At 49.3% G+C, this 12500-nt stretch overlaps 1 protein-coding gene across 1 annotated transcript in view; it reads right to left on the bottom strand.

Annotated features, from left to right (window-relative positions):
• The window catches only part of LOC121720029 (regulating synaptic membrane exocytosis protein 2-like), a 76069-nt gene that overhangs the window by 1267 nt on the left and 62302 nt on the right, over positions 1-12500 (bottom strand). The window lies entirely within an intron of this gene.

Genomic DNA, 12500 nt, shown 5'->3' with positions numbered 1-12500 from the left:
GTGTGTGTGTGTGTCTATGTGTATGTGTGTGTGTACCTGTGTGTTTATTTGCATGTGTGCCAAGTGATGTGACTTGACATGGACATGAGAGTTTGTCTCTTAGGCAAATATACGCATCAGTGTCCAAGCATATGCGGCTCCATGAGACACCTGGGCAGCGTAGCGCAGTGACCCCCCCCACTGCCCCCATGTCCACATCATCAAACCGCCAGCGACACCAGCGCTGCCCAGCAACACACAGCAAGATCCGAGACACACTCACTGCGGTTAAAAGCCAATTGGTAAAGCAACATGAGCTAGGCTAAACAGAGACCGTTCACACCCAAACGCACAAGCACACACACAGGCAGGCATGCACACACACACACACACACACACACACACACACACACACACACACAAAACAGATATATTGATAGACTGAATGAGAGACAGACGGACATAAGGAGACCACTCCTGAGCCTAAAGCCTGAACACACACAGGTGAGCCTAGAGGCAAAATACACACAGCAGCACACTGACCACCCTCTCTAAAACGGACTCAAAAATAGACTGCATTCCAAGAATTCCCTGCAAGTACGTACTGGGTAGAAGAAAGGCAGGCATCTCAGCAGTGTGATATGAGAGGCCACCACCAGCATCACCATTATGCGCTGACCCCCCCCCCCCCCCCCCCCCCCCCACACACACACACACACACACACACACACCCGCCTGAGTTCTGACTATCAACCCAAGAGTTTGTGCCTTTTTTTTTAAACCAGGAATGATTGTGGGATAGAAGGGGAAAAAAAGATAAAAAGGAGGGGAAGAGAGAGGGAAAAAGGAGGGGAAGAGAGAGGGAAGAAGGAGGGGAAGAGAGAGGGAAGAAGGAGGGGAAGAGAGAGGGGAAAAGAAACAGGAAGAGCTTCTGAAGCATCCCCTCTCATTTTACACATGGCAGCTCTCTGTAAATGTTCATTAATCAGAATGTCTCTCTGTGCTGTGTGGCCTACTGCTGAAGCACCATTGGACAGAGCCTCAGGGCCCTGCTGATGAAACCGGGACTCTGATTGGCTGAGTTGCGATGCTAGCAAATGGCATGCTGGCTCTGATTGGTTGATGTAATCATGCTGGTGATGGAGGCGTCGGCATGGGTTTGGCTTTCCAAATTTCCTCGAGGTTATTATGGGATGTCTGATCACACATCTCGGGCTGGCGGGGCATGCTCTCCACATGTGAAATTTAACGGCCCAACAACACGGCTCTTCATAAGGAAAACAGAAGCACAGTATAGCAGAGCAGTATACGTGTGTGTGTGTGTTTGGGCTTAGGAGTGTGTGTGTGTGTGTGTGTGTGGGTAAAAGAGAACATATGTGTGTGTGTGTGTGTGTGTGTGTGTTCCGGTTTGGGAGCATGTGTGTGCATGAGACATATAGGAAATGAGAGTGTGTATGTGCGTGTGTGTGTGTGGTGGTTGTTAATAGCGCTACGCCATCACTGTGGGGTATTTGTGGTGCATTACTACGGCACTGCTGGACAGGAGAGGGGTCACACAATGACGCCTAATGGAATGACATCATCTGGCTCAATGCCACAGCCCTCCGGCTAAACAAACATGAATACGGCACACAGCGCACGGCGTATAGAAACGCACACATTGAAAGAGTTCCACGCATCTGCGTCCAGCGCGGTCCATTTTGTCATTGTGCACCGCAACACAGCCTGATGGTGGATGCAGTATTTTCAGGCGAGCAGTGGACGAGGTGAGGAGAAAAGAGAGGAGAGGATGTGGGATGGAGAGAAGAGAGGGGGAGAGGAGGAGAGAGGAGAGGAGAGAAGAGGAGGGGAGAGGAGGGGAGAGGAGAGGAAAGACAGAGTAGAGTGGTTGGGAAGGGTAGTACGGAATAAGGTTGCCGTAAGGACGATTATTTTCATAGTCAAGTAATCTGACGATTATTTTGTCGATTCATTGAGTACTTTTATCAATAAAATGCCAGAAAATGGTGAAAACATGTTGAAGAGTGTTTCCTAAAGTCCAACAATATGTCCTCAAATGCCTTGTTTAGTCCACACGCCAAATCTATATAAGTAAACCAGAAAATATTTAAGCTTAATGAGGTTAAATTAGAGAAATTTGGTTGTTTCCATAAAAGATAACATAAACTGATTAATGATGACCAAAATAGCTGATGATTAATTTAACAGTTGACAACTAATCAATTAGGCGATTAATTGCTGCAGCCTTAGTATGGAGAAGCTGCTAGAAAGCAAGGAGAGTATGGATACAGAACAAGAGGAGCCAGACAGGAAAAAGAGGACGAGGACGATAAAGATCACGCTGAGACAACGGGAACGGTGGTGTGTGTGTGTGTGTGTGTGTGTGTGTGGGGGGGGGGGGGGGGGGTCACAGCGTTAAATAAATGATCACGCAGACCTCGGTACTAACATTCCCAATCACCTTGGTCCAGACGGGCGTCACATGGGCAGCCTCCTCTGCCGGGCCTGACAGGTGCGTCCTGCCGAAGCTGCCATGCATTATTCAACAGTGCACACACACACACACACACACACACACACACAATGCATGCACACATGCAGACACCGAGTGGCTTCATTGAGAAATCCAAATGTGCTGGCGGTGCAAAAAAACTCGCTTTCTCTGTGTGCTGATGTGGTCCAGGGAGCATGAGTGTGTGTGTGTGTGTGTGTGTGTGTGTGTGTAGGCTACTGTGTATATGTGGCTGTGCATGCATATGTATGTTTGCGAATGTGTGTGTATCTAAGTATATGTCTGTCAGTCTGAGTGCATATCTGTGTGTGTGTTTGTGTGTGTGTGTGTGTGTGTGTGTGTGTGTGTGTGTGTGTGTGTGTGTGTGTGTGTGTGTGTGTGTGTGTGTGTGTGTGTTTGTGTGTGAGTATGTCTGTGTGTGTGTGTGTTCAGTGAGTGCTTCCATCAGATGACAGGAATGATGATGTGGGTTGGCTGCAGATAAAGAGGAGGAAGGAGAGGGAGAGAGAGAGGGAGAGGGAGAGGAAGAGAGAGGGAGAAGGAGGGAGGGAAAGAGAGAGAGAAGGAGAGAGGGAAAGATAGAGGGAGAGGGAGAGGAAGAGAGAGGGAGAAGGAGGGAGGGAAAGAGAGAGAGAAGGAGGGAGGGAAAGAGAGAGGGAGAGGGAGAGGAAGAGAGAGGGAGAGGGAGAAGTAGGTAGAGAAAGAGAGAGGGAGAGGGAGAGGGAGATAGGGAGAAGGAGGGGGAAGAGAGGAGCAGGGTGGTGTTTGGCTCATGTGTGATATGTTCCTGGCTGCTAAAGGACAAACACTGTGACATGATCAGGGACTAGGTTAGGCCTCCTGTGTGTGTGTGTGTGTGTGTGTGTGTGTGTGTGTGTGTGTGTGTGTTTGTTTGTTTCTGGTGGTGTGTGTATGATCGGTTTAGTGCAATAAGCACTCTTAGCAAACCTATAGGACACAGCATGCAATTCCTTGAGGGCATTATTTAAGTACTTTTAAGGTTTCTCTTGTTCACACACACACACACACGCACACACACAACAACACACTGACATACCAGCTGAGCATTTCTGAGTCCTGCTAGTCAGGTGTTTTCCTAGATCCCTGCAGTTACGTAGTGTGACCTGTTTACAGGAGGTGTGCTCAGATCGGACCAATCAGCATCATCGCTCCTGATCCTACAATCAGCACCACTACAAAACACACCCCACAACTCACCTCCAACTACTTGACACAGACACGCGCACACACACACACACACACACACACACACACACACACACACACACAGACACACACACACAGACACACACACACACACACTCTGGCTGCAGTGGCCATGCTAATAGACAGTATCAGACCATTCTGACCAATTCTCTCTCTCTCACACACAAACACACAAATACATACAAACACACTATCTCTTTCTCTCTCTCTCACACACACACACACACGCACTCTCTCTCTCTCTCTCTCTCTCTCTTTCAAACACACACACACTCTCTCTCACTCTTTCAAACACACACACTACCGTGTATCTCTCTCTCTCTCTCTCAATCTCATGACCAGCACTCATGTTGATATTTGGGCAGACAGCAGCGGCACAGGAGGTTGCGGAGCTCATCAGCACAGCCACACACACACACACACTGCTCAGAGGGTGTAATCTCTAAGGAATATAATCCCAGCTAACATGCAAAGCTAGGATTCCAAACCTGACCGCCGTGATCAGACCACCCAAAACATCCCATGGCACAGCAGGTCAGAACACATACTGCAGGGCAAGTGTGTGTGTGTGTGTCAGGTGTGTGTGTGTGTGTGATCAGACCACCCAAAACATCCCATGGCACAGCAGGTCAGAACACATACTGCAGGGCAACGCAAGAGAACACGAATGGAGCTGAACTCTTCTACACATGGGCAGACACCGGCTACCTTGCACGTCAGAACTGCAGAACACAGTGAGGTGATATGGACATTCATCAGCCAAATTAAACCAATTACTGTAAGTCAGATGAGGCATGCTGGCCAAAGCCAGGACACCAACCAGCAGGCATGACTGGTGAAAAGCTAGCGAAGGTTCCGTTTATTGCACTTTTGGACCAGTCCAGCAGCGGAACCAGAGAGGTGTTCTCCAAAATAACACTTTTTACTAAGCCCGCAGTAGAACTGGGTTAGCCAGCCACATATTATGATGAAGAACACTTTGATGTAAAATTCAAGGTATTTTGAGAGTATGAAATGTTTTATGCTTAACATATTGCTGTTAGGCTTTCTCTCCATCATATTCTCTCATTTACAGTAAATAACACATTCTTGTTAAACGACTACATGTAAATGATATTTAACACACAAACTCCTTTCCCTTAAAAGCGTTATAACTCCACGGTCTCCAGTCTGCCCTGCTCTGTCTGAGGCAAACTAACAAGCCTGCTCTGCTCTGCTCTTCTCTGCTCTGACGGATGGGAGTGGCTGTGGTCCTCCGACGGTCTGGCTGCTCCACGGCCCAGGGGAGACTGCGACAGAGAGCCCAGGGGGCAAGCGCTGCCCCTGGGGGACCTCAGGGAAGCGTGATGGGCCACGCCCGGGCCGGGGGCGGCCGAGAGGCCTCTGCAGCCACAAATCATGAATGTTTGATGCGGTTATCATAAAAAAAAGGAGGCTATCGGTCACACATTAACACGGAAGAGTGTGCAGGAAATGGACACGCTGTGTGTCCAGCTGATTTAGAGAGCATGGGTTAGCCAGGCTAATGGCTAACAGCTAAATCCTGTCCCCAGCGGTCGCCGAGACAGTCACAATCTCCCACTCTCAGTCTCTCAGTCTCTCACTCTGCTTAATCTCCTCCACTCCCCCTCACTCCTTATTTCTCTTTATCACTCCATTTCTTCCCTTTGCTCACTCTGTCTTCCCCTGCCTAGTGTCTTTGTCAGCTGTGGGTAAAGAGAGAAAGAGCAGCTGTGGGTAAAGAGAGAAAGAGAGAGAGAGAGAGAGAGAGAGAGAGAGAAAGAAAGAGAGAGAGAGAGAGAGAGAGAAAGAAAGAGAGAGAGAGAGAAAGAGAGAGAGAGAGAGAGAGAGAGAGAGAGAGAGAGAGAAAGAGAGACATATACCACTGGGTGTAGGCTTTCACTGCTGTATCACTGGTACAGCTGTCAGAGAGGGAGAGGGTGATCAGACTATGCCCCAACAGTATTTGACAAAGTGGGCACCAAAAAAAAAAAAAAAAAAAAAGACAGAGAATCAGGTGTCCCCGACGTAGGGACAAACGCCATGGAAACGGCCCTTTTAGTGTTGGATTTCATGTTCCCAAAGACTCAAACAATGTCCCGTTGCTGACGTTACATTACTGAGATGAGCACGAGGCCGAGCTGCCCCAGCTGTGAGCCTGTCCTGAGCCACCTCTGCCGTCCTGTCACACAGGAAGTGCTTACTTCTCTTAGCATCCCAATATGGGGAAAAAAAACCCTCCACAACTACAACAAGGGAATCATTTCTGTTCACTTTCATTTTGGATTAACTGTTCCCCAATCAGCGAGGTTTAATACACCAGCCTAAGCAAAGTACACCTATCCACACACACACACACACACACACACACACACACACATGGGCAAACATGCACACACACACACACACACATGCACACAGACACACACACAAAAACGCGCACATCACTCCCCTCTGCAGTTGGACAGAGTTGACCTCCTTTGCGGTAAGCACACACATTACGAACATCTTTGTGTCAGAAAAGATTAAAGCATGTTCTCCCAGATGTTGCACCTGTGCAGTGGAGGAGAGCGCGGTGCCAACAGAGAGAAAAAGACAAACATACAGAGAGAAAGAGAGAGAGAGAGAGAGAAGCAGAAAAACGAGGAAAACCCGTCAGAAAGATGCAGCGCTTCAAGAGGACTAAAGCTATTGAAATAGACAAGAGGAAAAGAAAGAAAAGAATGAAACTCCACTGAGGAAAAGAAAGAAAGAAAGAAAGAAAGAAAGGGATGAAGCTCTATGGAAATAACGGAAAAAAGATCATGTAAAGCATAGGAAGAAGAAATGGATACGCAGTCCAACAATACAACAATAGTGCAACACAAAGAGGAAGAGGAAGAGGAAGAGGAAGAGAGGGATATGGATAAAGAGAGGAAAGAGAGAAAGCATCCTTCTCAGTATCTCTGAATGAACGAGAGTCCAAAAGCACCTGAACCAACGGTTCTTACAGTACACAGTCCGGCGGTCCCGGGACGCTGTTCAGGTGGAGCGCTCTCCTCGACGTTCTACGCAGACACATCCCACTGCTTTAGATCCAAATCTCCGGTTCCGCTGGCCCCTCACAGTCAGGTTTGAGGTCAGAACGGCCGCAGACCTCAGTTCCGGCTAAATGAAAGCCCACTACCGCTCAACAGACCGAAGTTCTAGCAACGTTTCACTGCAGGGGATCAAGGCTATCTTGTGCGGGTACACTGACCTCCTGCTTTGTGTAACATATTGAGAGCAAGCGAAGAAGGTGGGAACATATAAGTCGAGAGAAGAGAGAGAGAGAGAGAGCGAATAAGAGGGAGAGGAAAAGAGAGCAAAAAAGCAATCAAGGTGAAAACGCGTGGCCAGGAGCCTCGGGGGTATGGGGGGGTGGGGTGGGGTGTGTGGTGGGGGGGGGCACTTCTGCTCACAGGGGAGAATGGAGAGAGAGAGAGAGAGACAGAGAGAGAGAGAGAGTCAAATGAAAACAAATGCTTCCCAGCACTCGGACTGCGCACCTCTGCTTAAAGGGCATTTGCCCTCTCTAATGATGACCATTCATTCTCCACTGGCCGCTGATCGAAATTAGCCCACACCGAGAGGGAGAGAGGACCACACCGCTGACTGCACGCCCTTAAATCCTTCCAACAGCGATACCCACGATGTCCTTGGGACAGCAATACGCGGAGCGAGAGCAGCCAGGCAGGAGGAACTGTCCAGCTGAACAATAATTAGGATAGAGGACGAGACAACAACAAAAAACGGAGCCGCCGAGGACACTTCTGCTGGCCAGTCCGGTCGCAGTGTTTGGCGTGACACATCTGGGTCATCAGGAGCTCTCCACATATGCACAGACAAATCCCCCTGATAGCCACCGGCCTACAAATCCCCCTGATAGCCACCGGCCTACAAATCCAGCCACTTAGCCGCAGTCTCTTTTTTTTTTTTCTTCCTTCAACTTTTCATCTGACAGGGAAAAAAAGTCAAGATGGCCATGAGAGAGATCACAGGCTACTTTCCACCAGCTGCTGCGGGGAATCTTCAGAAGCGCAGTACGTCAAGGAAAAAACTACAAATCCCAGGTCACCTCGTTGGAACTTCACGTCTCCCTTGGAGCCTCGATGTCCCTGCGGGATCCTTCGCGTCCCACCTTGTTCCCCATCTCTCTCGCTCACCCGCTCACACCACAAAGAGCAAAGAGGGAGAAAAACTGACAGACGCCGGCTTGAAAATCCACTCAGCAATAAATAAATAAATAAATAAATATAAAGCCTGCTGAGAGGCTGTGGAGCCCGGAGTGGGCGGTGGTCAGCAGTTGACGGCGAGGCCAACAGCTGGAGGCGGAGGAGCAGCGCTCTCCTCTACGCAGAGAGGGGAGGAGAGGAGGAGAGGAGAGGAGAGGAGAGGAGGAGAGGAGAGGGGAGAGGAGGAGAGGAGAGAGGAGTAGGGAGGGGAGAGGAGAGGGAGAGGAGGAGGAGAGCAGTAGGGAGGGGAGAGGAGAGGGGAGGAGAGGAGAGCAGAGAGGAGAGGAGGAGAGAGGAGAGGAGAGGAGAGGAGAGGAGAGGGGAGAGGAGGAGAGGAGTAGGAGGGGAGAGGAGAGGAGAGGAGGAGGGGAGAGGAGAGGAGAGGGGTGGAGAGGAGAGGAGAGGGGGGAGGAGAGGGGAGGGGAGGAGAGGGGAGGAGAGGGAAGAGTGGAGAGGAGAGGGGAGAGGAGGAGAGGAGAGGGGATTACATAGGCCCACGAACGGGGAGGATGCAGGGTTAGTGGGCAGCAGGGTCCCAGGAGAAGTGGTCCGGTGGATTAGGCCTAATCTCATGTCCTCCGCTGATAGGAAAACACACTCCTGGAAATGAACAAACCAGGCCTCGGATTTGATACACTTATTTATTTATTTGTACGGGGAGGGAGATTTGCAGGTTTAAAACACTAGCAGGATTATCTGTGTGATCATATCGGCCATGATTTGATCTGCTTTATCATCCATGACCTGCTTTGCCAAGATGACAGGGCTTTACAATGAAAAGAGAGGGGGAGAGAGAGAGAGAGAGAGAGAGAGGAGAGAGAGAGGAAGGGTGAGAGAGAAATAGACAGAGAGGGAGGGTGAGAGAAAGAGAGAGAGTTAAGAGTTAAGAGGTTGGGAGGTCACAAGTAATGTGGGGGTTCGTTCAAAATCCTTCCCCTCCTGTTACCTCAGATAGCCCACGCTCTCTGCCGTCCACACTGACGACGTACTTCCACAGCTGACAGTGTAGCGGTCAGACAGGCAGGACAGGTGATTGGCAGATGAAGGCACGAGGAGGACTCAGCCTGCCCTCCATGCTCTCTGTCTCTATCGCTCTCTCTCTCTCGCTCCCACTCTCTTTCTCTCATTCTCTCTCTCTGCTTTTTCATTCCATCCCCCTCTCCGCTGACGGAGGAGAAATGAGGAGATGAGAGACCACAGGAGGACTGAGCACTTTACCCACAATGCAATTCACCGTGCTTACATTGTACATTTCATAAATCTTCAGTGCTCTTGGACATTGACCAGGAGAGAGATCCACTCTCTGTGTAGGGTCTTGCTTTCTCTCGCTTGACATACACACACACACACACACACACACACACACACACAAACACACAAAAGATGCAAAAAGACAGCTGCCAGCCTTCAGCAGACACAGACACACACACACACACAGACACACAGACACACAGACACACACAGGAACTACAGATCTACCACATCCATCATGTGGCATGTGGTTTAACACACACACATGTACAAACAGCTCCCAGATGTTCATAACAGATGTGTCTATGTGTGTGTGTGTGTGTGTGTGTGTGTGTGTGTGTGTTGGGGTATGTATACTGTATTAAGAGTTTACATGCTATATGCGTACGTTTGTTTATATGAATATCAACACTATTAAATACAAATGTGCATCCTGCGTCCATGCCAGTAACTGTGTGTGGTGACGTGTGTGTGTGTGCATGTCTCCTGTCTCCGTCCCGCCCACTTCACCCGGGTGCCAGTCATGCCAGCTGGGCACTGCGCTGGGCATGAGCGCTGTGCTAATCTAAGTAGGCCATGCCCCTACAGGATACAGCATTAAGATTAGAGCATGGCGGTGTTGGGTTTGGGGCGTCCCACGCTCCTCCTTCCCCCTTTGCCCGCCTCAGGAAGGTGACCGCGGCCGAGGAGCCTGCCGAGGTGACTGCCACCGGGGGAATGAGGTGGCGCCATCGATACATGGCGGCCCACCAGGAGTGTACGGGTGCCCGCGAAGAAACTAGGCCAACAGTTACCTGTCACTTCAGTTGTCCAGCTCCTGCTAACAGAGCCACAAAAACACTAAAATACACAACCATTGCACACAGACACATACACGCACTGATGCTCTCTCTCTCTTTCTTTATCACCCCCCCCCCCCCACACAACACACACACACACACAGACACACACATACACACACTCCACAACACATACTTACTCTCTCTCTCTCTCTCTCCCTCTCTCCCACACACACAACTTCTCTTTGTCTCGGTAATACACACATACACACACACACATGCAAAATGCTATGGGGACTCCACACAGAAGAAAATAAATCGAATCCAAACACACTCCAACAACCTAACTCTCAAATATTTCTCAAAAGTGTCACCGCTATCCGACGGGTGTCACCGTGTCACGTGCAGAGCGCAGAGTAATTACCCTCTCTAACATCATAACGACTCCGCCAAGCGGCTTAGCGAAGGAAGTTGTCCAGGCAGGCAGGCAGGAAGGCGGGCGGGCAGGCACCAGGGGCCAAACCTCAAGAGTCGCCCCGAGGCAATCAACCCCCATCCCCCACCCTGCAATTAACATCCCGGTCTGGGTCGTTAAAAAAAAAAAACAAAAAAACAAGCGTCACAGAAACGTAGATGACTCGTACTGATGTGTAACCGGCTGGGGCCGCATCACAGAGAGGCCGCGTCCACTTTGAAGTGGGCCCAGGCTGCGGAGGGCAGATGAGACCACACCACACACACACACACACACACACACACACACACTACACACACACACACACACATACACACACACACACACACACACACACACACATACACACACACATACACACACACACACACACACACACACACACACAGGAAGCTGCGCTGAGCACAGCCAGTGACCACGGAGCACAGCCGGAGATGACGCTGACAACATGCCTGTGGTTGTGTGTCTCAGTGTGTGTGTGTGTGTCTCAGTGTGTGTGTCTCTGTCTCAGTGTGTGTGTCTCTGTCTCAGTGTGTGTGTCTGTCTCAGTGTGTGTGTCTGTCTCAGTGTGTGTATTATATATACAGGTCTGGAAAAAATTAAGAGACCACTGCACATCTTTTTGATGTCAAATGAGTTTGACGGTCATATTGAAAATTAAGAGACCACTGCAAATCTGAATATGACCGTCAACTCATTCAAATTTCACTCAGTAACCGTAGGATTACATCAGAAAAATGTGCAGTGGTCTCTTAATGTGTGTGTGTGTGTGTGCAAGTGTATAATATGTGTGTATGTGTCTGTGTGTCCAAGTGTATATATAATACATATATATATATATATATATATATATATATATATGTGTTGTGTTTGTGTGTGTGTGTGTGTGTGTATAGTGTGGGTGTGTCTGCATGTGTGGAATGAGAGGATGTAAAAAACACATGTCCAATTAAACACACATTCACTGTCCCAGTAAAGCGTCCTCTTCCACACTCATCATTCATAAGCACAGACAAACAACTCCAAATGGTCTCAAATGCACACACACACACACACACACACACACACACACACACACACACACACACACACACACACACACACACGCACTCTGTGACAACGCCCTTTTCTCGTCATCATAATCCCAACTGTTTTGTCTGTCTTCCCTCCTCTCTTCCTCTAATTCCTTATTCCTGCATTACTCTGAAGCAGTGAGCCAATCTTCTCTCTCTGGTGAGAGCAGCCCTTTGGAGAGAGAGAGAGAGAGAGAGAAGAGAGAGAGAGAGAGAGAGATGGCAGAAGGGAGAGAGAGGTAGAGAAGAGAGAGAGAGAGAGATGGCGTAAGGAAGAGAGAGAGAGAGGGAGAGGAAGAGGTAGAGAGAGAGAGAAAGAGATGGCAGAAGGGAGAGAGCAGTAGAGAGAGACAAAGAGAGATAGAGAGAGAGAGATGGCGGAAGGGGGAGAGAGAAAGAGGTAGAGAGAAAGAGAGAGAGATGGCGGAAGGGAGAGAGCGGTAGAGAGAGAACGAGAGAGAAAGAAAGAGAGAGAGATGGCAGAAGGGAGAGAGGGGGGGTGGGAAGTAAGAGAGAGAGAGAGTGTCACACTTCTGCATAAACGGCTGGCTGATATTTGTCAAGAGGCTCATAAACGAGAACACCTTACCTCTCGGACATTACTTACTTTCAATAACGGAAAAATAATGCACCGCACGCGTTGCATCGCCAGCTCACCCTAGTGCACACACGTGCCACACACACACACACACACACACACACACACACACACACACACACACACAAATACTTTTTTTTATGTATCTCTTTCACAGGTACATACGCACCCACCCCCTACCCTTACTTGTCTCCCCCGACCATCAAGACACACACACACACACACACACACATTATTGCTTTCACACACACACACACACACATTATTGCTTTCACACACACACACACACACACACACACAGCTCTCGCAGTCTGCTAACGATGCATTTTTCATTCTTGTGGGTAAGCAAGAGC

Source organism: Alosa sapidissima, chromosome 10 (genome assembly GCF_018492685.1).
Source record: "Alosa sapidissima isolate fAloSap1 chromosome 10, fAloSap1.pri, whole genome shotgun sequence".
Taxonomy (NCBI): Eukaryota; Metazoa; Chordata; class Actinopteri; order Clupeiformes; family Clupeidae; genus Alosa; species Alosa sapidissima.
The sequence above is the reverse complement of the archived record's forward strand: the minus strand, read 5'-3'. Positions and strand labels throughout refer to the sequence as shown.